This window comes from Crotalus tigris, unplaced genomic scaffold (assembly GCF_016545835.1).
Source record: "Crotalus tigris isolate CLP2741 ecotype Arizona unplaced genomic scaffold, ASM1654583v1 scf7180000024380.494782, whole genome shotgun sequence".
NCBI lineage: Eukaryota > Metazoa > Chordata > Lepidosauria > Squamata > Viperidae > Crotalus > Crotalus tigris.
Genome location: NW_024100550.1, coordinates 438547 through 464925, shown reverse-complemented (window position 1 = coordinate 464925; position 26379 = coordinate 438547).

The following is a 26379-nucleotide window of genomic DNA, read 5'->3' as shown; positions in this document are numbered from 1 at the left end:
GTTTGAAAATTGCTCAGAATTTAATGGGACATTCCAGCAAAGGGAAGAACTTTAAATCAAAATCCCAAATGCATTAATTCAGTGCTGAGTCATATTGAATATAATAGAGCATTTAAGTATGTCTGCCCCATTTCTTCAGTTTCTCCTTGATGACATTTGCCATCAACTGAATATGTTTAAGATTAGAATGTAAGCAAACTAATATGTCCCAATAGAATACGATAGTACTACCCACAGTCCAATAACCAAAATTTGGTATTTAAATTTGTCTCTTCATAAATAGAAGTGATGTTATATTCTTTTCCAATTTTATTTCTGAGTTTCTACGGAATAATGTTCATTTTCTTGCAATTTCAAGCCTTTAGTTATAGTCTATTCCTTTGGAGCATCAGAAAAAATGTTTATTCTATCTTCTGCATGGCAGTCCAATTAATCTATGGCTTAGAACAATATGGAAGTAGTGGAGACAAAAACAACAGCAAGAAGACATTGTTGAATGGATTCTGAGAAAGCAAGGCTGGGAAGAGTGAGTCTGGTTGAGGGTTTGCTTATGGTGGTAACCTCATCATGGCAACATCAATGCTGTCAGGGCTTGGAGGATTGGATGTTGGAATAGGGTGGGGGTTGTGCTAATTGTACCATAAGTCACATAGCGGATGGGAAGGGTGTTGTGAGAGTAGAAGGGAATTAAAAAATTTGTTTAGGTCTTTTGCCTCTTCTCAGGTCACACAAAATATGCTGGGGTCCAACTGATGCTATTTAATGTGAGGTCTTTCTATAGTAAAGCATTTCTCATTTCTGATTCAAGGACACATCGGCGTCTGTCATTAAAATCTGGATGGGTGAGTGTCCCTCTTTGAGATGTGTCTATGTAGCTTTCAATTATCATGTGTATTTGTAATAACTTTATGGGGGAATCCTTGGGATTCCTCTTTAGGACACATGATAAAACTATTTCTTACATTGTCAACATATTACACTAGGTGATTTTTTGAGCACTACAATTCTTGGATTCTATTATTATTTGCATATTAATGAATATGTGAAAGGAGAGTATATCCCTTTAGCTATACATACAACATCTGTGTATTCAACTGAATGTGTGGAAATGATAGGTATACATCTGGCTGTATATGTTCCTGGAATTTATGAGCTAAGTGAGAGAAAGAAATTCAATTTGTGAACAGCATGGAATGTTTCATTGGGCCAGTTGAATCTATGAATACTTCAGATGTGTCAAGAATGAGATATGGCTTATTTAGTGTAGTGATTTTTCCTTTCTTCTTCTTCTGGTTTACAATGGTGATGTCAAATTAAAAGTCTAGCAACCTGCAATCAAGGGCCTTATGGATGAACCTACCTAGAATGGCATATGATGGAGATAACAGGACAGTGAATGAAGTTGGAATGAATATGTGGATATATTGGGAAGATTAGATAGATACTACTTTCAATATTATTTTAATTATGATAAATAACTTGTAATGATGATGCAATGAGCTGATAAGATGAATAAAAATAGATCTTCTTCTTCTTCTTTTCCTTCCTTCCTTCCTTCCTTCTTCTGAAAATTATTTTTTACCTTTTCCTAAAATTGTGCTTATTCACAAAGATGATTTACAGCTTCCTAAAGGCACTAATTCCACAGTTTAACATTACCTAGTTGCACTATGAGTCCTTTACCCACTGAATTCACTGGAAAAGGAAACCTTTGCAGACAAAAGTGCAAAAGAAATTCAGCAGCCTTGAAGGCATTCTTCCAGCTGCCTGCTTTTATCTGTCCACAAGATGATTTGACCACTGTGTTAAAACACCAAAATGTTTGAAGTGTATGATTTTTGTATGATTATTGGATACATGCCAAAGCCCCATGCCCAATTTTTTTGTCACTGAAAACCACTGGGTTCTCTGGATTTCGCCATGTTTAACTGAATGCAGTAATACTATTGAGCAATGGCCAGATCTGTTAACTGATGCAATGGAATTAAAACAATAACTTTGTAGGAAAACCCCACCAGTTTGGGAACATGACCAAAACGAGCATTTTTGCAGCACAAATATTTGGCACATTGAGTTGTTTCTAATTGTCAATTGTCTCCATAAAAACTGCAATGGAAAAATTAAAAATTTGTAATTACCAGAGAACAGGGAGAAGGTGCCAAGATCTCCATGAATGGCTTTTTATCTCATTCCCTTAGTGAAAACAGTTAACTAGGCACTGGTGAGCCATTCGGTAACTGTGCAACAAAAAGCTTGCATCCGTGCCAAGTGTGGCATGCCAGATGTGTGAATACATTCTGGAGAGCTGTATCAGCAGCTCCAACCAAAAGCCATAGCCATTAATCTAGAGACCTCGGGGAGTTGGGGAGAGTGCTGTAAAACCCAGGCCCTGCCAAGACTACATCAGATAAAGCCATCAATGCATTATAAAAAAAGACACAAAACCTATTTCATGGGCTGCACTGATCAAGCAATTACTATCATTGACTACATTAAGCAAAGAAACAGTGGGGTGCCCTATAAAATTGACTGCCAACTTGAATAATCAATAGGCTTCATGTAGAGTAAATTAAATAACTGAAAAACTATTTGGAAAAGCCTAAGTTAAAAAGCCAATCAGTAATCTCTCATCCATGGAAAAACAGTTCTACATCCAAGAGATACTTTTGCTTGCTTTCGTTCTTGTCACTGGAAAAATACAGTTATGATAAGATAGGAAAGCAAAAGAGAGAATACACTGCCATTACCCACTCCCCAGACCATTTCAACATCATCTTCTTCATCACTGTTATTGGCTCAATTGAGCATTGAGAATGTGGTGGTTTGCTGCAGTGCGAATGTGTCTGAATTATCAGTTTCACTTAATTAGTTGCTGTTTATGCCTTTGAAAAAAATCAGTCATTTAAAGACACACTGTCCATCATTCTGCAGCTCCAAAGCTGAAATATCAAACATAGCTAAGAAGCAGGATTCTATAAGTTGCTGGATTCAATTTGTACCAGAAATTTGTAGCACACAAGATATCTCTGAATTGCTTGCAAACTTTTTTCACTTCAGTTAAAATTTATGCCAGTACCTTAATTCTTTGTCTTAGCCACAACTGGGAACATATGATCCTTCAAACATTGCTCTATTACAATTTTCACCAACTCCAACTAACAAAGATGTCCAAAGGTGGGGGATGCTAAGATTGTAGAACAGCCACACACAAGGTTGGTCACCACTGAGCTTCACCTGATGTAAGCTGCTATTGTCTACTACAACTGTCAACAAGCCCACAAGATATCAGAAAATGATCTGTTCTCCTGAAGTTATTTAAAGAAATTGGAGATGCAAAGGATTAGACCTTCAATATGCTAAGCCCCCTGAGCAGTGGTCCCACTTAGAAGCAATTTACAAATGCCAATTGTCATTTGAGAATGTGAATTGAGTAGATTTGTGCAGAATGCAGTATGTAATTAAGCTGTTCCACAATTGTTTCACATTATGTCTGGCACATAACTGAATCTATGGCATGCTTTATAGAAGTAAGTAGAACAAAAGTTTGGAAATGTGACCTGTGAATGATAATATCCATAATTATAATATGCCCAGATTATCTCAACTCACATTTTGACTAGCTGCAAAAGTCTATCTGAAATGAACTCGAGTTTTTGCTAAAGCAAGAAGTGAAATATATCAATCTATGGCTGAACCAAAACATCATTATATAAAACCCTCTTTATGACAGTTTGCTATGAAATTATATAGTAGAGTACAATGTCACTATACGCTGGAAAAGAAGAATTTCAGTTGTTTGTTAACATAGGTTTTCTGGATTGGGTGTGATGGTGGTAGAGGTTAGACAATACTCCTTTCAAGGAGGATAGTGATTTTCTTCCATCTTCTTGTTTTTCCTCTATCTCTGAATAAGAATAGAAGGAAAATTGAGACTCTTGTGGCAGATTTGAAGGAACTTTCTAACTTGTCCTGTATTTAGGATTATATTTACATGCTTTATGAATTGTAAACTTCCCATTGAATGCTGTCTGCATTTTAGCAATATGGGAAACCATTGTCCAACACAAAGCAACTTTACCTCTCTGTCTTTAATAGGGCATTATATAAATACACACTATTCACATTAGGTGAGCAATGTGCTGGAGCGAAAAATAAAAGGGAACAAGTTTCTGGGGAAATGTGTTCTTTGCATAAAAACAAATTTAAGGAAACCAGCAATCCAAGAAGAGTTTATTCTCTTTTGGGATTGCCAGCTGGCAAACACGCTCACCTAACAGGCTGGATCCAGCCTAGTATTATAAAACTTGCATCCTGTTTTTCTTCAAGAAGCACATAGTGGCATATGTGGGGTTGTTCCAGTTGGCTTCATGGCAGAACCAAGACAGAAATTCAGATCTTGGTAGAGCAAGTTTGAAATGCTATGAACCACAGTTGATGCCTTCTTCCATAAGAAATCTTACTGAACTCCAGAAGAAACTTTAAATAATATTGTCTAGTGAAACATGAGCAGACAGCCTTTATGAACATATCATTCCTCCAGTCAACAAATATTTAGAAATTTATAAAAACAGATAAAAGAATATTTTTGTTTATTAATTTGAGATGGTATTAAAATATAAACTCATCTCTTGGACTATGAACATTATTTAAAGCAAATAATACATTGAGGGACATTGTAAGCTGCATTAGGTATAAATTCAGTACACCAGCAATACAGGCACTTATATAAGTATGCAATATTAACCATAAACCAGTTGTCAATAAACATCAAGCTATAATAGAATTCTGTTAAAAAATAAATGAAGGACAAACAGCTTAGAATTCATGTACATTGTGAGCAAGTACAGAACAAGGGAACATGAAAGAAGAAATATAATGAGCTAAAAATTATTATGCATTGCAATAAAATTTTCCAACCTGTCTGCTGATTAGATGCTAATGCCTCTCATAAAAGCAAATGAGAGTAAAAACCAAGGCAGAGCACTTGATAACATTTTCTTCAAACTTACTATATTTTCTACTTACTAGATTCTGAACTCATGCATCTCAATTGTTGAGAGTCTGGATTTAAAAGTCCATCAAATGCATTACTCATAATTTCCACATTTGCTTCTTCCTCGGCAATTCGAGATAATAAAAATTCTCAAGACTGTCTTTCTGCATTTGATTAGCAGAAAATTTAAGTATCCCGGCTTCAAATTGTACAATAGTAGTTGTATGGAAATATTACATAAATACTTTTTCTAATGAAATAAATCACATGACTGACTATTGAAGGCTAAAATTATTATCTAAAGTTCCTGTTTATGGAAACAAACAAACAATTTATCAAATTATACATTGCAAAATAAATTTTACTGAAAAAAGATATTTCTATTTGCACAAGGTTCAAAAAAAACAAAACTTTCAAACATGAAAATACAGTTAACAATGCCTTCAGGTATACTGATCGATGATTAGCCAATAACTCATTCAAAGAAGGTAACTGTAATTAGATAAGAAAAGAACACCAAATGGTCTTCCTAGATAACAGAACATGCAATTCTATCATAGCCATTTACTAAACATTGTATTATTGCAAAGCAGAATTAGGGTTAGGCAACTTATGATAACCAGTGGCATTCAAGGAATGGATGTCATAAACTCATTACAAAGTTGTCATTATACCTACTAGTATTTGCATATTTGATTTAGTTTATTTTTGCTATTGCCTTTCTGAAAGTTTGGTGCACAGTATTTCTTTTGTTTCCCATTAGAGATTATCAGGAAATTAACTCTGCTGTTCAGGATTTTGTACAGTGTTAATATAAATGTTAGTATTAACAAATTAATAGAACAGTACTAATATAACTTTATATATTAATGGTATCAGTTATATGTTGATATAAAAATATTAATAGAGCAGTGCTAAAATACTCTTAAATTTTAATTTAAAAATAAAAATATTTTAAAGGCCTGAAACATAATTTATGAACAAAACAATTCACCCTCCCCAGATTGTTTCTTCTTGCTTCTTTATATTAAATAGTTAAATCCAGTGTTGTTAGATGACACATATCAGCAATCCATTCTTGAAATATATCATTCCAATAATTCTGAGACCATCACATACATAAAAATTCTACCATCCTTGACATCATCAATTTTGCATTTCAATTCCAAGCACTATAAACTACACTTAGTTCACAAGACGTAGTTTGCTGAGTGCAGTCCTGCAGAGGAACTGTATTTTATCATCTTAAGTTGATTTCTAGCTCCTTATGTATTGTATACTGAAAGACACTGATGTAGGAATTTATTCTAAAAGCCCAGAATATGAACAATGCAACAGTATCAAATAATCGATTTTATCACCCTTCTCTTGAAGAAATATTGATGGGTTCTCTTTTGAAGACTTACTGTAGAAGTTTTATTATTGCTATCCACTCAAAAATGTAATGGGGTGTTATCTTAAAAACAACATACATACTTATTTATAAGTATTTGTATTCTTATAATTTTAAGGAGTTTACAATAAATGTAATAAAATTATAATACAATAGAACATTAATTAACTGTACAGGAAAATAATAGACTGTTGAAATTAATCAAACATTATAACTATGAATTAAATTGTAATGAAATTTGTCACTAACTACCAATGAGCTGATGATAGATGATAGATAGACAGACAGACAGATATTATATACTGCAACATATATTTTTAATTCATTTGAGGCATCTCAAAGTGGTAATTACTATTTTGAGCTGATGGCAATTTTAAATATACATAAATATGAAGAATATTATAGCCATAGTATATTAGTATTTGGGACAGGCTCAAAGCATCCCTTCAAAGAAATGATGGATCTAACACAACATTAAAGCTATCAATTGTTTGCCAATTATGCTATTTATCAACATTATTGCCTTTCTTTCTGGCAATTAGTAATTTGGTTAAAAAATCACTATGCTATACTAATTTCTTTCCCAATCAACTAATATTAAAGTGACCTTTCCCAAGTCTTAATATCTATGTAATATCTATTTACAACATTTTGCAATTCATATTTTATTGATTTGCACTAAGACACAGTGGATTCTAAGTGACCATAATAGGGCTTTTGTTCGCTTGTTTTGCTTGTTTTGGGGACCTATGCTCCTCACTATAATTGTAAAAAATTATATGTTTGCACAATATCACATTTTTCTTTGCTTGTTCTTCCAGTTTATTCCTAAAAGATGCAAGAAAACCTTAAATCAGAATGTATTTTGTTTAGTAATAGCAAATTTTCCATATATTAAAATCCTTCCAAGTAGCCCTATCTGTAAAATGTGCCAATTTTGACTCAACTTGTAGTTTGAAGTCCATCATGTTCTTAGACTAAAAGCAAAACATTTAATTCCAGGGCTAAAAACCCTTTCAATAAATGCCTGCCATGTTTTATACAACAGCCCAGTGTCCAGCATCTGAATTCCATAGCAACCTGAAAATCAAAATATTAATTAAAACTCATCAGGGGTTGAAACTTCACTGAATTAAAATGAGGAGAATATAGTTGCCATAAACATTAAGAATGATACATGTGTGCAGAGACATAAAAGAAGATTTTAATAAATAGTTATGTCTATAATCACAACACTCTGAATGAAATCAGTATACCCAGCATGGAACATATGAATTTTACAAACATCATTTCAATTTTTGTTTTACTACCTAAGAGCATTAGGATATATTTTTTGACTGTAATAATTGCTTGCAGTTAATTACAAATGCAACAGAAGTGCTGGTAATATTAGAGTACCGCTCGACATAAAGCTAGAAATTACTGCTATTACTCTTATTTGCTGAGAATATTGGGTCATAGATGCTAATTACCAGTTCACAATCCCCCACAGGAAAAAGACTCATTATTTTTTAAAATCTGTCTTGGTAACCAAAGGCATCCTTCAAGTAACTGTGAACACTTTTGTCAGATCAATTATTAGCTATGACAAAACTTCACATTCGTGTGAAAGGGGGGGGGAAATCAAGGTTACAAATAAAACACACTTGATCTGTACACTGATTGCCACAATAAGAATAGTGACACAGGTCTGTTATGTGCCCTGTCAGTTAAGCAGCCTAGAATCAAAAGAAAGGAGGTTTTGAATGGGTTGTACCACAATTTAAAATGTTGATTTTTTTTTCCTGTTAGTGATATTTCATTAGGTTGATGACTGGGGACTGTTCATTTTTGGATTTACATGTACTGTGATATGCAAAATTTATACAAAAATAGTTCTACAAATGTCTTTTTGTTTGCACACAAAGATCTTTACAATCCTGTACATTCATAAAAACAAAAATATCTTTCTCCAGAAGAGAACACTTCTGACTGTATCTGTTTGGATGTTCCCTATACTAATTCCTTAAAAGGATAAGGGACGCTTTCTTCTTAAAAGATTGGTTAAATTAAATTATGGTGGTGATTCAACATTGAAGCCCAGCTGCTAGTATTTTTAATTCTAGCATTTATGTTTGTTTATCTTTATTAATTTGATTAATATCCTACCTTTCTGTGTGTGGGGGTAGTCGTCCCAATGGTGTTCCTCTGGAATTCATAAGGTCCCTAATTAATGGGTCACCATTGGCCAAGGAATTGTCAATGCTCCAAAGAGACTTGACAGAATCCCAGTCTGAATGAGATAGGAAAGTTTAACGTTTCTCTCTAATTCACTTAGTTTCCAAAATTACCTCCCTGAGTGTCTACTTTTAAAAAAAAAGAGGAAAATCAAATCCAGGAGTGGCCATAGGAAGTAAAAATAATCAAGATGGCATTGTATGACTGAAGTCCAACCACTTTTGTACATGTAATTATAAAGGGATCAAGGCTTCAGCTGCCCAGTTGCAAAGGAAAATATTTTTCCCAACTCTGCTTTGTCCTGTTCTCCCCACTGGAAATGGCTGTTTGCAACACATAAGGAAAGGATACTTTCCTAAGAGTTCACAATTCAAGAATATCAGTGTTAACTTGGATTGTCAATAAAGTCCTGTCTGTGACAAAAGAAAACACAAAATTGCTTTCTCCTTTGAGCCCAAGTCTCAATGGATCCAAGATTGAAGCAGAACTACATGAACTGGAGCATCTCCAATAAAGTTGCCTCTTCCTTCCTTCCTTCCTTCCTTCCTTCCTTCCTTCCTTCCTTCCTTCCTTCCTTCCTTCCTTCCTTCCTTCCTTCCTTCCCTCCTATCTTATCTTACCTTACCTTACCATACCTTATATCTTACCTTACCTTATATCTTATCATCTTATCTTATCTCATCTCATCTTATCTTATCTTATCTTATCTTATCTCTTGTTTTTGAAATAGAAAGCTGAAGACTTTATAAGGGGTTTGCAATGAAAGTAATGCTATTTATTCATGATACTTTATTGATATACATGATACATTTATTCATGACACTTCCAGCAGTTAATAACGCTGATTAGGATTACTTGATTTATGTTCCTGTATTGTTTTTCTCTACATGATTCTGCACTCTTGCTTCTCCACATCTTGGAGAAGAATTACAAGAAAAACAGTGTTCCGTTAATTAAGCTACTAAAAGTAGCATTTTTTCATTTTTCATGGTGAAAAGCCCCCACATAAAAAAGCTTTTCTCTTCCAAGAAGCAGATAAGAAAGAAAGATGAGGGAACATGCTGAACAGTCAAGATGGAAACCATCATAAAGTCTTGTCTCTTTTTGTGGTGGGTGGGACTGTGATTGCCTGATTGCAGGCATCATTTTGATTTTTTGACTGCCCTGTGGATATCTCTGTGAGACATAGGCTTCCTGAAGAACTGTCTGTCCCTTCTCAAATTCCATGCTATGACCCTGAAAATATAATTGTAAAGTATATACATAGTTACTTAGTATGATGCCAAATAGAGATTGCAGAGAGGACAATACCAGCATTTAAGGACAGACACAAATAATTCTCCAGTTGTTTTGGCTGAATATATGTCTGTCAGAAATTGTAAAGGCAAGGCTACAACTGAAAGTGTTTCTCATCTCATTTCCTAATCTTCCTTAATGTGGCTCCCAAAAAAACTCTAATATCCTTTGGTTATAAGAGAATATGGCAGACCATTTCAGATGGTCCCAAAGGGTCTTTCAAATTTCACCCAAACTGCAAGCAAAGAAATTGGATGGAATATTTCTCCTGTCAAAGGAGACCATCTCCAACAACTTGATAAAGGACAATGCCCTTAGCACTAATGGAAAATAAAGCCCCGTGGGAGGAGTTCTTGCATTTATTTATTAGATTTACAACCTGCTGCCATTAAACAACTCTAGATAGTGTCCAGGTCACTGGCTTCACTTGGGGCTTAATTAAAAGCATATGAAGACAGGACAATCATGACCAGATAAGATATGATTATATAATGAAAGACAAGAGATCCATATACAATTGTGACTTTATTATAAATAATATGGTTAAACACCAGACCGCATCAGATACAAGAATTTCTCTGAAGCTGCTGTTTCTAATGCTAATGCTCTTTTCATCCAACTGAATGAGAGATGGTATAAACAATGGCAGAGTACAAGCAAAAAGATTTAATGGATGCGAAAGGGCAAAATGGCGTAGTAGTGAAGGAATTGAATTGGGAGCAAAGAGAGTCTGACTTTAGTCCACCCTCAATCATAGAAGCTCACTGAGTGTTCTTGGGGCAATCCTTCTTTCTCTCAGCCCAACAGAACTCACAAGGTGATTGTTTTGCAGAAACATAGAAGGAAGGAAATCTAGTGAAAATTGGGATATAAACGTAATAAATAAAAGATGCCACCCTTTACTAATGTCCTGCTTATGAAGTCAACTGGAAATAAAGATTAAACTGAGTTCCCATAATTCTTACCAGTTTAGTATTTAGTCATATTAAAAGCAAAGCAAACCTGTTCCCCTCCCCCCTCTCCACTACAACATTATTGCAAGGTAATTTGGGCTGAGAGACAATCAATAGAACTTAGTCCAGAAGAAAAGTATTGATTATGAAATCTTGAAAAAGGATGATAGCTGATATCCAGCATGTATGTGTTTGCCTATGAAATGACAGAATTCTTAACTTGGCTTTTTATTTTTTCTAATCTCATACACAACACAATGTTAAAAATCCCAGTTGCTGCTGAGTTTCTGTTCCATATATCACTTAGCCAATATAGTAGATGTGCCTTACATATTTACTTATGTCTCACTGGGGGAGGGGTGGGAGGGATAAAAAAAGCTAATGATTTCTTCTGTAAATAAAAATAGATAACAAAATCTGTTGAATCCATTAAATCTCTAGTTTATAAGGAAATCATATAAGATGGTCCTTGCATTTTTTTTAGAAACAAGCTGAATGAATATTCTAGGTAAGTTTGTAAATGCCTGGAAGGTTAAACAGCAAGTCAAGTCATTTGAGAGAAATCTGAAGGGATTTTAAAATAAAGATTCTACCGAACTACTCTGGAGAGAAGCAGAAGAAGCAGCAGAATTTCTAGAATTGTTTCCTGTACAAGTATAGTTTTTCTATTTCAAATCTACTTGGCACCATCTTAGATTTTGTGCTTTACATACCTATAGCTGCAAGTTGATGCCAGAAAAATAATTTCAAAAGACGATACTAGCAACAAAACTATAACTGCAGGAAAAAGCAAGTATAATACAATACTAGTAACAAAAAAGCAAGATGTTCCACATAAAATATAACTTATTGTTCCAGTAGTGAGATTCAGATATCTGAACAACCGATTCTCTGTGTGGATGCCGCTTCTGGAAGTCCATTCTGGGCCTGGGCAACAGAAAATTAGCTACCGGTTCTGCCAAAGTGGTGCGAACCAGCTGAATCCCACCACTGTATTGTTCCATTTTTACTGTTGCATTGGTTCTATCAAAATAAAATGAAATAAATTTTGGGAGCAACCAAGTGAATTTAAAATAAACCATTTTGCTGGGGAGCAAAACTAAAGTCCTAAGTCTATGGCAGAGATAGAGAGCACCTTGGAGATGGTTGCCAGGGATATTCAAAACTTTTAAATATTTTTTAACATGAAAAAGATAGATTCAATATGGTTGAATTAGATTTCAGTGTAAATTAAATTAAACTCTTTAATTTTGACCTCTGGTCTTTCACTATCAATATTTGGAGTGTGCGTATTCTCTTGAGAATTCCACTCCCAGATAAAGAGACTGGAAAATGTTGTGCCCTTTTGTTCTAAGAAAGGACTGTAAATATTCAGTATCATATTATTAACTAACTATAAAAGACTGACACTTGATAGAATGTGATAGTAACCATTTCTAATCAGGGAGCTGATTAAAAAAGAAAAACCCTTAAAGTAAAAGATTTACCTATTCATGCAATACCTCCTTTTTCTTCAGGGGGGCAGGAAGGCTAAATCCATCCCCCCCAAATTGTGCACACCCCAACAATATATCTTCTGCATTCAGTGAGAAATTCTTCTGCAGGGAGTGAGAAAAAAAAGGTAGCCTAACTGTATGTTCTAAGCTCCACCCTTTTAAACATATACTGCAGATGCAAATGTGATCTAAAAAGCAGGGCTTTGATCACAGTCATAGCTGCCATCTTGTCTTTTTAAAACTTTCCCTGAGAACACTTCTATGTATATAAATACCCCAACATTTTTCTAGTTATGTGGGCATCATCCAGGAAAAACACTGGTCTATTGTCATCTATCATTTGCATTGTTGATGTGATATATTGTTTATGTTTTTGTAAAGACGATAAAACAAAACTAAGAATACAATATAATGGAGATTTGAGTACTAAATAATCAGCTTAAGGCTGGAAACTTTACTGTACAATAAATTACTTGGTGCAAAGGGTAATGGTTTTTTACTGCTGTATTCAACTCAGGATTTAAAAAGTCAAACAATTTAATGCTCATTAATATAGACAACCTAAAGTAATTCATATTGGTATTATACCTCTTTCTTTTTAAAAATTCTTAATAGTTTAAGTTATCTAGAGTGTTAATAATTTTATTTATTTATTAATCAAATTTATATAATTGCCTCATAAAAAGTAACTTTGGGCAATGTATAATACTCAGCAAAACAATGTATATATAACAACAGGCATTTAAAATTATAAAAATCAACATTAAAAAGATTAATATACCTACAACTAATATATAATATGAAACATATACAAAATAAACATATACACCATATACAATGATATTTGGGCAATATTGAATTAATACACACACACACACACACACATTCAATACTGCCCAAATATCATTGTATATAAACTATGTAATGTATTAATAAAAAAGAAAATTGAAAAGATGATGAGTATTGCATTGTTGTAACACAAATTCCACTCCTTTTGGGAGAGCTTCTGTTATGAAGGCACAAAGCTCATTTCATCATCTCCTCTCCTTGCCCTGCCCCATGGATGCGAAGAAGCAACTGAAACTTCTGTTAAAAGATAATGGTCCCCTTTTCTTGAAGCCTCTAAAAGTGAGAAATTATATCTCACCTTTACAATTCCCACCCGCTACAAATGATGTTACCATTTCAATATTTTTAAAGTAATGTGTCATTTTGTTTATATCCTTGATAGTGTACACGTAGCTGGTATGTCTTAATATAGTGTACCTTCATTGTTTCATGTATCATCTTTTATTTAGGTCTCCACATCCAAAGACATTTTTTTCATGTTTGAATAATTCATCTATAAAGAGATTAATGTCTCTGCGGGAAGAAATCGCAGTCTCTTTTAAAGCAGCATGCTTTATATTAACAGGTACAGATCTCTCCAGTATTCCATCTTGCCAAAACTGTAAACATTCTATTTGTCCTTTCTGAATTGTATGTCAATCTGTGATATCTGTTTCAAAAAAGAAAAGTTGCTGTGAATAAAGTGACCACTTACAGGGCGCTAAAGAGGAAACCCTTCCACGAAAAAAAGGAAGAAAGGGAACCACTTTTACACACAGTTCATGCACAGAAGAAACGTTAATCGCTATAATACAATTAAAAGCAATACTTCTCAACTTTAACAAAAGTGATTTTGACCAAATGACCAATGGAATAAGCAAATTTACCAAGTAGAGTGAATGGTTTTGGTTTTGGCTGAGATTCTCTGGCTGCAGATAAATCAGAAACAATTAATATTAAGAAACATCTTTAACTGACACTCCACTCCTGGTGACTGCACCCGTCTAATTGTCTTCATAAAAATATAGCACTTGTCTTTTTCTTTCCAGAACAGCCTGGAATTTTCTGGTATTCACCTATCTAAGTACTATCCAGGTGAAATCTTTGTTAGGTTTCTGATGCCAGTTAGAATTGACAGGTGAACTTGTCTTTTATTTCATAATAAATTCCATTGACATTTGTATTTGTAGGTTTCCCCCGCCTTCCCTCTTCAGATCAATATCCTTTCAAGTTGACTTGAAAACTTGAAGTACTAAAACCTTAAAATCTTATATTCCATCCTTCCTATATTACATATGATTTTGCTTATACCATGCTAGAATCTGAGCCTTAATAGTAAGCAACTGAGATGAAATAATGGCAGAGACTTTAAACATCTCCAATTCATTAATTTCTCCTATATGTTCTCTTAGATCACATTATCTGCTGTTTTCTCCAGTTGCTATATGATATACATGATTTCAATCGTGATCCAGGATAGAGATAAGGAATAAAAGGAGCTGGAAATTTACAAACAGAAGAAGGCTGCTTCTAGTAACTTCTCTCACCAGCTTTCTAATAAAAGATTCTTATTTTTTTAAAAAAAATATCCAAATTTCTCTCAATATTTGCAGAGCTTTGAAGAGAAGCGGATTAAAAAAAAATAAAAGGCTGCAAATTGACTTTTTATCACTCTAGGCCAGAATGTGCTATAAAGCTCTTAATTAATGCACCAGTTTGCTACAACAAACGTTTCTAATTTGTCCTCTAAAGCCAGCATTTATAGCTTAGCCTTTTGCTCTTGTTCTATTTTTGGTCCCTGTGATATAGATTATTGTGAAGATTGTCCTCTGTCCATATGTACACCAATTGTGCTTGACATATGGCCATACACAAGAAAAAAAAAGGAAACCACAACAACACATGATCATTTTTTTTTCTATTTTGCATACAGACAGTGTCTCATTATCCTGGTGGCCTCTAACTGTACCTTCAACCCAGTTTGGACCTGATTTTTGATCCAACTAAACTAGTTTTATTCATATTAAGAGAAGCAGGACCTGGCTGTGCTACAAACCATAGGCCACATAATCATAATTCTCAGGTCTGAAAAAAATGTGTTTCAAAATATTAATGCTGCATCTATTGCCATCCAAATTACTTTTGTAACAAAAGTCATATCAAATATCTTGTTCGAATTTATATTATTTCTTTTGCCAACTTCCTTAAGAACCCATCGTGGAAGATGCAATCCATTACAGTAAGAACTGATTTTGAGCCTAAAATGCATTGTAATTTTTATTTAGAATGGAGTCAAACAGCATCCTTTTTGTTCAGCATTTTATTGTTTGTTGTTTGTTTGTTAAATTATATGCCATCCATCTCACTATCAAGCGACTTTGCTACAGATTGCTAGCATGATGACTGATGAAGAAACCTGGAAAATATAATCACTATTTTCTAACAATCTGATAAATTCTAACAAAGGTTCTAATAGATTACCAAACTATGAATTTTTGAATGTTTAATTTTTTTTTTAATTGAAATTTTTTTAAAATTTTACAAAAACAAAACAACCCTTCCCCAAACCTCCCCAACCCTCCCATTCCCTCCCCCGACCTTCCCAGAGCTGAATACAGGCTTAATTGAAATTTCTTCAAAAAATCTTTAAAAAGATATAAACCATGAATAAATCTAAATACATTAATTGAACAAATTATAAAATAATTAACAATAATATATATATAGAAAAATATAAATACCAAAAGAAAAATGCTTTAAAGAAAAAAGAATAAAAAAAGAAAAAAGAAAAAGATAAAAGAAAATATAATAAAAATAAAAAATAAAAATAAAAAAGAATAAAGTCTATAAAATATTTTAAATTTTAAATATAAGTTATTGAAAAACTAAATAATATTTTTATATCCAACTTATATTGTATAAAATCTATCCATTTTTTCCATACCACAAAATACTTCTCTTGCGATTGATCCTTCAAAAAAGCCGAAATCTTTGCCATTTCCGCCAAATAAAAAACTTTAAAAAACCACTCTTGCAAAATAGGCAAAGATTCCTTCTTCCAACATTGCCCTACTAACAACCTTGTGGCTGTAATTAAATTTAACATCAATATGGTCTCTTTAGTATCACAATCAATAACAATACCTAACAAGAACAATTGTGGGGTAAATTTTACCCTCCTTCTAAAAATTCTTTGAATATTCACCATATCTTAATCCAAAAAGCTTTTATATTTTTACACGACCACCAGATATGATAGTAAGTAGCATCCAAACATCCGCATCTCCAACATTTAGGCTGTAAGTCAGGATACATGCGAGACATTTTTTGTGGATCAAGGTGCCATCTATAAAACATTTTGTAAAAGTTCTCCCTTAAGTTTTGGGCTTGAATGTTTAATTTTGTCATGCTAATTCAATGGCATTCACAAATTCAGGTAAATCTTAAGAGACCTGCACTTCAATTCCCAGAATGTTTAGCCAGTAGGTCAACTGAATATTGATGACTTGACACTTTGGGAGTTATAATCCCAACAGACTTGGAAGTTCCAAGTTTTATTGATGCCTTGGGCTATCTATGATGCAGACCTTCAGAAAAACGTTGGAATAGTCCAAAATGATTGAGATTATGAAAGGCAGTGGGGAAGGATTTCATGTATTTGTATGAAAACATAATGCAGATTGTGATTTAGTCAAGACGAGTAAATAACATATTTGTTGTCTTCTATTTTAAAAAACCTGTACCCTATCTAGGCTACAAAAATCAAGATGACTACTAGATGGTAGCAAAGAGGTACGGAAAATTGATGTAACCCTAGCTACAGTTCAGGAGTCTTACAGTTAAACATAAGTTTGATAGGCTTAGTTTGATAATACATAGGTCTTTTTCATCCCAACCCATCCCCATTTTTTGTAAGGTTTGGTTTATTCTTTTTTGAAAAGAAAACAGATAAAATACTTTCCTAGTGGAGCCTTTGGCCAGTTATACAGTAATTCTTTTGTGTTCTCCAGAAATATGTATGTATGTATGTATTCCACTGACTTTTTATTGTGCAATCTGGGTGGAAGGAGAGTTTCAGGGATTTGAAATAGGGCTACTCATCTTTGCAATAATGCACAAATAAAAAACTCCAGCTAACCATGCTGTACTTGTCGTTTTCATATTAGACATTATCTCAGTTATGGAGATGCTGAAATATTATGTAGAAGCTGCTCAGGGGATAGCATATGCACAAATAGAATTTCCTTCTCATATATATTTCTGAGAAACTAAGTGGTCCTTCAGACATCCTGGACTAGCATAGATGAATGGGAAAAAACATGTAAGTGGCTCCTGTTGAAGAAATCTGGTCAGCTGTTCTGTGCCAGTTGCATTTGGGGCTGGGGGATAGAATAAGGAAAACAAGACACATTTGGAAGATTTTTTTTCCATCCAGCTCTCACGCACATGCACTTAAAAGTTTGTTTATTCATTCTAGAAACAGACTTCCTTTAGGGGGAAAAATAAACACACAGAAGGACTCAGGGCAAGAGGTACACTTTGTATATAGCTTTAGTGAAAACATGTTTTTCTTGTTAACACCTTGTTATAACCTAAAATCACAATACTGAAAAACTGTGAAGAAGGCTGCATGGAAAGACATGTCATATGAGGAAAAAAAATATCAATGCTATTCTTTCCCATGTAGCTACAAATCATGTATCATTCATCTAATTGATAAATCAAACAAGGCTTACCTTCTTTTTTTCCCTTATAATGTTGAACAAAGACATAAAACAGTAAATAGGTCAAGCTTAGAGAGACAGCAGTCCTCTGCAGGCTTTTTTTTTTTTTTTTTGAGAATAAACACATAACACATTTTGGCTTTATTTATTTATATATTTATTTATTAGATTTCTACCTACTGCAATCAATACATTCTGGACAGTTAGCAAAACCAACAAACAATACTGTAAGGCTAAACCAGAATGTATTTTGTATAAATCCAACCGCTATGTTTTATAAAGCATGGGTTGTAAATTACTGAGTTATGTGAAACAAATCAAATGAAGCTTATTCAATAAACCTTACTTAAGCAAACTATTGCACAGTACAAAGTTTGGATGTTCATGTTGCTTCACAACAGGCATTCTGTGGATGCTATGCATTAATTGTGAAAGCCAAATTTAAGCCAAACTATAAATTCTACAAGTAATTTGTTGTTTGATTTTGGGAAGGAAAAAGGTGCTCCTCCTCAAAATGGAGCTATTTGTTGATCAGAGGTAGCATGAATCTAATCAAGTTTCAGGAATAAGGTCTACAAATATATAAGCATGCACTTTAAAAAAAATTAAATATGGATTTAATTTTCAAATTTATATTCTTTCCTTTTTTTCCCTGTTTTAATTGCATGCATTGTTTAAAAATGACATGAAGGCAAATCTAGGGATCAGATCTCAGGCTTGATGCCAGAGTCAGATGGTGGTACTCTTGATTGTGAAAGACACTTTTCATGATCAGGGACTCTGCTCCTGAGAGGACAACCTCTCAATGTAAGGGTGTCCTTCTACCCAGGGAGATCCCTCTCCAGATTTCTGGAATTAGTCTTCAAGCTGCTGGTGGAGAACTCCTGTTTTTTAGTGCTGGGGGATTTGAACTTCCATACTCTGCGAACAGCTCCAATTAGGTCTAGGAATCTATGGCATCCATGGGCTTATTTTAGGTAATCTCAGGTCCAATAGTATAATAACAATAACAATAATAGAGTTGGAAGGAACCTTTGAGGTCTTCTAGTCCAATCCCCTGCTCAAATGGTTATCCAATCTCTTCTTTAAAACTTCCACTGTTGGAGCATTCACAACTTCTGGAGGCAGGTTGTTCCACTGATTAATTGTTCTAACTGTCAGGAAATTTCTCCTTAGTTCTAGGTTGCTCCTCTCCTTGATTAATTTACATCCATTGCTTCTTGTCCTGCCTTCAGGTGTTTTGGAGAATAGCTTGTCTTCCTCTTCTTTGTGGCAGCTCCTGAGATATTGGAACACTGCTATCATGTCCCCCCCCTCTTGTCTTTCTCTTCATTAAACTAGACATACTCAATTCCAATTCCAGCAACCATTCCTTATATGTTTTAGCCTCCAGTCCCCTGATCATCTTTGTTGCTTTTCTCTGCACTTCCTAGAGTCTCAACATTTTTTTTACATCGAGGTGACCAAAACTGGATGCAAGTGTGGCCTTGCCAAGGCATTGTAAAGTGGTATTAATACTTCATGTGTGTAATCTTGACTCTGTCCCTCTGTTAATGCAGCCTAGCACCGTGTTGGCTTTTTTGGCAGCTGCAAGTTATGAAGGTATGAACTTTAAATCTCAATTTTGTCTCTGAATGGATGTTGTGTGCTAAGGAGATGGAGAGATTTTGTAATGGTACATTAGAAAGACCTGCAGGGATGAGGCAAAGAAATGCTGTCTAGGGAAGAGTCAGATAAGGGTGTGGTGCCCTCTCTTATCTGACTTTTTCCATGGTCATTCTTCTCACCATCTGTCAAGGTCTTTCTCACATGCCAACACAGTGCTAGGCTGCATTAACAGAGGGATAGAATCAAGATCATTTATGAGCCGAGGTGGCGCAGCAGTTAGAGTGCAGTACTGCAGGCCACTTTAGCTGACTGTGTTCAGCAGGTCAGCGGTTCAAATCTCACCGGCTCAAGGTTGACTCAGCTTTCCATCCTTCCGAGGTAGGTAAAATGAGGACCCAGATTGTTGGGGGCAATGTAAACATATATATACATTGCTTACTGGTGTACACCGCTTAGAGAGTGCTTGCACTTAAAGTGGTATATAAGATAAATAAATAAATAAATAAATAAGTGTTTACAATGCCTTGGTAAGGCCACACTTAGAATACTGCATCCAGTTTTGGTCACCATAATGTAAAAAAGATATTGAGACTCTAGAAAGAGTACAGAGAAGAGCAACAAAGATGATTAGGGGACTGGAGGCCAAAACATATAAGGAACAGCTGCTGGAATTGGGTATGTCTAGTTTAATGAAGAGAAGGATGAGAGGTAACATGATAGCAATGTTCAATATCTCAGGGGCTGACACAAAGAAGAGGGAGTCAAGCTATTTTCCAAAGCACCTGAAAGCAGGACAAGAAGCAATGGATGGAAACTAATCAAGGAGAGAAGCAACCTAGAACTAAGGAGAAATTTCCTGACAGTTAGAACAATTGATCAGTGGAACAACCTGCCTCCAGAAGTGGTGAATGCTCCAACACCATAAGTTTTTAAGAAGAGACTGGACAGCCTGAGCAAGGGGTTGGACTAGATGACCTCCAAGGTCCCTTTCATCATCATCATCATCATCATCATCATCATCATCATCATCATCATCATCACAGCTGAACATTTCTTCTGCTAGACTGTCACTGCAGTTACAAGAGCCCTGCATTACATACTGTATAAACAAAGTTGTAAGGATGTCGATTTTGGGTTCATATGAGAACGTGTGAGTTTGGATCTAAAAATTTCTTCCAGAGAAATGTGCTGCTGTTATGCTGTATTAGAATCTTCTAGAGGTGCTAATATCTTCCTTTCTAGGGCACCTGGTATACCTTTAGACAAGAGATGGCTGTTTTTAGACCCTTGTGACGCTGGTGCAGTTTTTTTAATACTTTTCTTTCCTCATACCAAATTATAGATTCTTACAGAGATTAAACATTAGCAGTTTCATTGAAAATGTCTAAATATTTAGTTACACGTACAGCTGGAATAAATTATCCAACTTTCTATCTGCTACTCCCCCACCTTCATACCTAACAGCATATATAAGCTGTTATCAACATTAGGAGAAGATTCCAATATTAGAAAAGGAGGCTGGAAAGACAACACAGAAAATAATGGCTGGGTTCACCAAGTATGGGAAACTGAAATGTGGTCAGTTTGTGATTCAGCATGTTGGGCAAATGGCAATTGGATTAAATAAGTAAACTGTGGTTCATTTAATTCTGGCTTTGTTAATGATGCTAATCTCCAGTGAGAAAGACAAGGCAGAACAAAAAATGTAATCTATGTGTATAAATTTTTGCTCAAAATAGCAATAGCACTGAGACTTATATACTGCTTCACAGTGCTTTACAGCCCTCTCTAAGTGGTTTACAGAGTCAGCATATTGCCCCCAACAATTAGTGACCTTGAAGGATGGAAAGGCTGAATGAGCTGGTAAGATTGGTGAGACTAGAACTGCCAAACTGCCTGCGATACTGCATTCTAACCATTGTGCCACCACGGCTCATAGTAGGGATAGCAGAATCAGTTTCTAGTTGTCCATTTGTACATGTCATTACAAGTCCAATTTGTTCAGAGTTATTATGGAATTGGGTAGCCCTATACATTTATTAATAAATAATTTGATCCTTTTAAAAATAATGTCCACATTTCAATAAAACCTCTTGGAAAATGAATACATTATACACACATTCAAAACAACTTTTGAATGTATACTTCACCAACTATAAAAAATTATATGTCTGTTACATAAATAAACACATACCTAATTATCATGTCTCCTCCCTAGCCAGACAGGTGGTTCTGTGGCTGTGGCTGGTAGCTATAAGGATCTGGATGGGGAAGAACTGGTTTTGACTTCCAGTTTCCTTCTGGGTGCAATTGAAGGTGCTATTACCTTAAAGCCCTACATAACACTGAGCCAGATTATTTGCAGGACCACCTTTCCCTAAGGGCATTTACCATTCCTACCAGATTAGTTTGGGTGGGCATACTTCTACTAGTCCCTTCTCCTAAATGTTGCCATCTGATGGGACTAGCAAGCAAGCCTTTTTTCTTTATAGTCCCTACCTTATGGAACACTCTTCCCCTTGAAGTTTGGAGTCTATCCTCCTAGCCTACTGAAAAGCACCGAAAACCTAGCTTTCCCACCAAAGGCTGGGATAGGATGAAATGACTGTATGTCCAAAGCTGAACAAAAATGTTGTTTTTTATGTTTAGGGTTTTAATATGTTTTTTCTGTAATTGTAAGCCCCAGTGTTGTTCATGGGTCCTTGCAATGCTTCATATTGAAAGGCCAAAAGCTGCTTCAGAGTATGCAGTGGCCGAACTTAACACTTGTCTTAAATCCTTTAAAACAGGATCACCTGGCAAGGAAGTAACACAATATTAAAAATGAAGTTGCTTTAAGAAACTGCACTTGTATCCTTGAATTCCACAAAATTCCTTCTTTGCCTTCCAAGTCAGCCCTACTGTATATCTCTAGCCAACAGAATTGCAGTTGCAAATGGCAAAGACATCACCTTCATTAGCACTCTGTCTGATTCAAGCTCTCTTGTTTGTTCAGACTTTTCTCTCACTTAGTTTAACTTTTTGTTGCTCAGGTTGCCTGCCATCACGCTGCATATTTTGTCTCTCTTTCTCTCCACCACTGCTTTCCTCCCCAACAGGCCTTCCCACTGATCTCAGCTGGTTGGGCAGGTTTTCCCAGACTGAATGCTTTCCTAACATGTTTGATGCTCTGATGGTCCCCCAGGATGAGGCCTCCACGATTCATTGCCTCATGATGTGTTCCTGACCCAAGTGAGCCCTGGAGCCAGGAGATTTGCAGGCAACTGCTAGTCTAGCAAAAGCTGCCAGGTTTGCTGAGACTCCACAACAGATCCAGAACATCAGCAAAAAGTAGAGAAGCCTGGGGTGTGTGTGTGTGAAAAGACCTTACAACAGGTCAGAAGAAGAAAACAGAATCCAGAGGGAAGGTAATAGAAAAACTGCAGCTCTGCCCTCATGTCTTACAGCTGCATCTATTGAGCTCCTGGATGCTTTATCTTAATCTAGGCACAGCATTTTAGCATGCCTCGAGTTAGTTGCATCCAGGGAATATGTTAGCCAGTGAAAATTTCTTCAATTAAATAAAAACAGAATGTAAGCAACTAGGCAATCTGAGCTGTAGGCCAAGGAAAACTAGAGTTTGTTTAAATCATGCACCATAAAACCAATTTGCTTAATGCATTGTATTCTGTGCTTAACTGATTGTGCATTTTCTTTTCTTTTTCGGGTTTACCATTGTGGAGAGAGGCTTGAGTTCCAGCCTGGTGCTGGAATTTTTACTTAGTACCCTCCTGGGTTTTAAAACTTTACCATTGCAAATTGTCCTCCTAACTTCCAGCGGGTGGAAGCCTGAGAATTAGATGAATTTTGTAACTGATTCTGTTTACTGTAGAATGGCACTATGCTACAATGACATGAATTGTATCCTTCAGGGATGTTAGATTATTGATAACATTTGATTCAGCCTTATGGTCACTCTACCAATCTCCTCTCTTTCATGGGGGATAGACTGACCCCATGTAAGAATATCTGATTCAAAGTCAGCAGTTGCATAAGGGGTGGCGAATGAGACTGAAGTCACAAAGATCCTCTCCTCCTTTCTCCCAGCTAAGCAAATGACAGCCTTGTGGAGAGGCCCCAAAGCCAAACTCTTCATCTAATATATCAATCTGAGATCTGGGGAAGACACTTCAAAGGATCAGAGTTTGGAAACAGGCCCTCCTTGAGACCTGATCTTGAATATGCTCTTGCTGAGATTGTCCTTCAGTAGTGAAGCCCAGAAAGTCAACCTGTTTGATGTCTATGGGATGTTATGAAAGAAAAATCTCACAAAGGTTCAGAAGCCCAATTGATTGATCTGTTAGGCCAGAAATCTCCCATCTCTGATATAATATATGTAAGAATGCACCTTTCTTCGTGGAGAAACTTCCATAAAACCTCACTAATATTAACTTACAAGAAAAAAATTCCAACTGAATAGAGTTGCTATTGGTTTTGCTATATTTTGTTTGCTTTGTTACAGTAATGTTACCTTTAATGGTTGCACAAAAAAGGAACTTTCAAGGTTTTTCTAGTTTCAGCCAACAAATTTCAGTGTTTTAACAATACTAGAATCACATCATGGAGAAAACTGAAAACATAATTTTATCTTCCTCATATTTGAAGTTATAGTATATTTACTTCCAAATACCATTTTGTTGTCTTAGTAAAGTTTTAATGGTATTTGTTGTTTTCTTTTGAATTTGTTGGTTGGCATTTTTTTTTCTTTTTTCTTTTTTGTATACTGCCCAGGGTCGCATTCTGATTTATTTATTATATTGGTCAGCTGCCAAACTACAGTGGATTCACATTGCCTGAGTTGGGGGGAAGCACACAAATCAAATCAATCAATCAGTAAGTAAATTTAGGTGGAATATAATTTATATAGTAAGTATAATTTTGTGGAAGAAATTTGTATTTCACTGCAAACTTATTTAAATGGCACTTCTCAATTTCTATACCAGCTCTGCACCATTTTTTTTCCTTTCTGAATTTGATGTAGTTTGCAACTACATAACATTGAAAAAAATGGTGCATATATTTATTATTTAATTAGATGTATGTCCCACTTTTTCTACAGGAGTTCAGGAAACTTTTAGGAATATCCGGAATATCATGAATTCTAACCACCGCCCATCTCAAACAATTATATGACAGGGAATGGCTTAAAAATGGTTGAGCCAAAGTCCTCCTGGGCATTTCTATGGCTGAAATTGGACTTTAATCTGGCCTCTCTAGTGTTACTCCAACACCTTAACTTCTATAGTGCAATGGTATAATGAGTATATTTCAGGAAAACAAGTACAAAAATGTATTATAAGAGATAAAGGTGTATATATTAGAATGTGTATCAATTTCCAAAATGCATATATTAGAGAAAATTAAACAAAGTTTACTATTAAGAAAAATAAGTATATTGTATTTGTATTAATGCTTGTTTTTCTTTTTAAAGGAAATGTAGTGCCAGACTGTAACTTGGGCAAGTAAGAAATGAAGTTAAATAGTTTTTGACAGATTTATTCACCCCTGAGTATAACCTCCAAGCCAAGCTACATCTGAGGATAATTTGCATGTCTTTTTCCCTCTAGGGGTTTCTGGGGTGCTGCTTTTAAAAGGAATTTCTGCAGTGAAAATATAAGTCATTCTTGTAAGATGGATAGTGTAGAAATTTGAAAAATATACAGATCCAGTGGGATAACCATGAGTGGAGCATTTGGCCCTTTTCCTTATATATACATTGCTTACTGGTGTACACCACTTAGAGAGTGCTTGCACTTAAAGCGGTATATAAGTCTCATAAATAAATAAATAAATAAATAAATAAATAAATAAATAAATATGGTGGGCACAAAAGCCACTGAGCCTCCTTTTTATTACCCCTAAAGATGCCTTCAACCACATTGAAATATTCTTTTTATAAAATATTCCCAAACTCCTCAAAATCTCCTATAACTGTGGCATCTGTGAGCAGAAGAGGTTCAAATTTATTAAAATGATAGATGGAGCATTACAATACTATGCCTCCATTTTCTGAACATATATCTATATTATAAATATGTTGCAAACCACCATTTTACTGGTTCTGAGCCCTCCTCCCCAAGGACAATGCTGCTTAGTTTCATACCATATATTCTTCTCCAAATGTTACATGCCACCCCCCAATCAATAAAAACTTGTCATTTTGGATTGAAAGATCCATCCTCAGAAAGGGTATCTTTCCTTCCTTCCTTCCTTCCTTCCTTCCTTCCTTCCTTCCTTCCTTCCTTCCTTCCTTCCTTCCTTCCTGGTTTCTAGCCCAAAGCCATAACCACTTCATCAAACAAGCTGTCATCTTTTTAGATGTTCTTAATTGCGGGCACCAAGAATATTTTTCATTTAAAATCTCTGCAAAGAGGGTGCTTGGAACTAGAGACATTATATATTTTTTTCTTTTATATTCTACTGAAGAAATGGCTTTTGCATTTTAAGCTCTAGTTTGCTGGTTTGAATATTACACTCCACCTTGTAAAGAAATAGGCTCTATTTTTATTTTGAAGTCCAAGTAGAAGAGAGAGATTCTTGAGTGTAAGCAGTGAAGGATTCATAGAGATGAAGTGTCCTAATATATCATAATAGGTTGCTGCCCTTAGTGCTGATCTTTTCTTCTTCTCCTTTCTGCTTTTGCAATGAATAGTACATTCAATGTCTACATGACATTGAATGTCTACATTTGCATTGCGTACTACAGTCAACTCATTCAAGGCTTGTGGAAGCTAAGCCTTTTCCTGATACAGCTTCCCTCTTCGATCAAGAGAATATACATCACATATACATGCCCACTGGTGATGTCAACCACAGCCTTTCCCTAACGTCA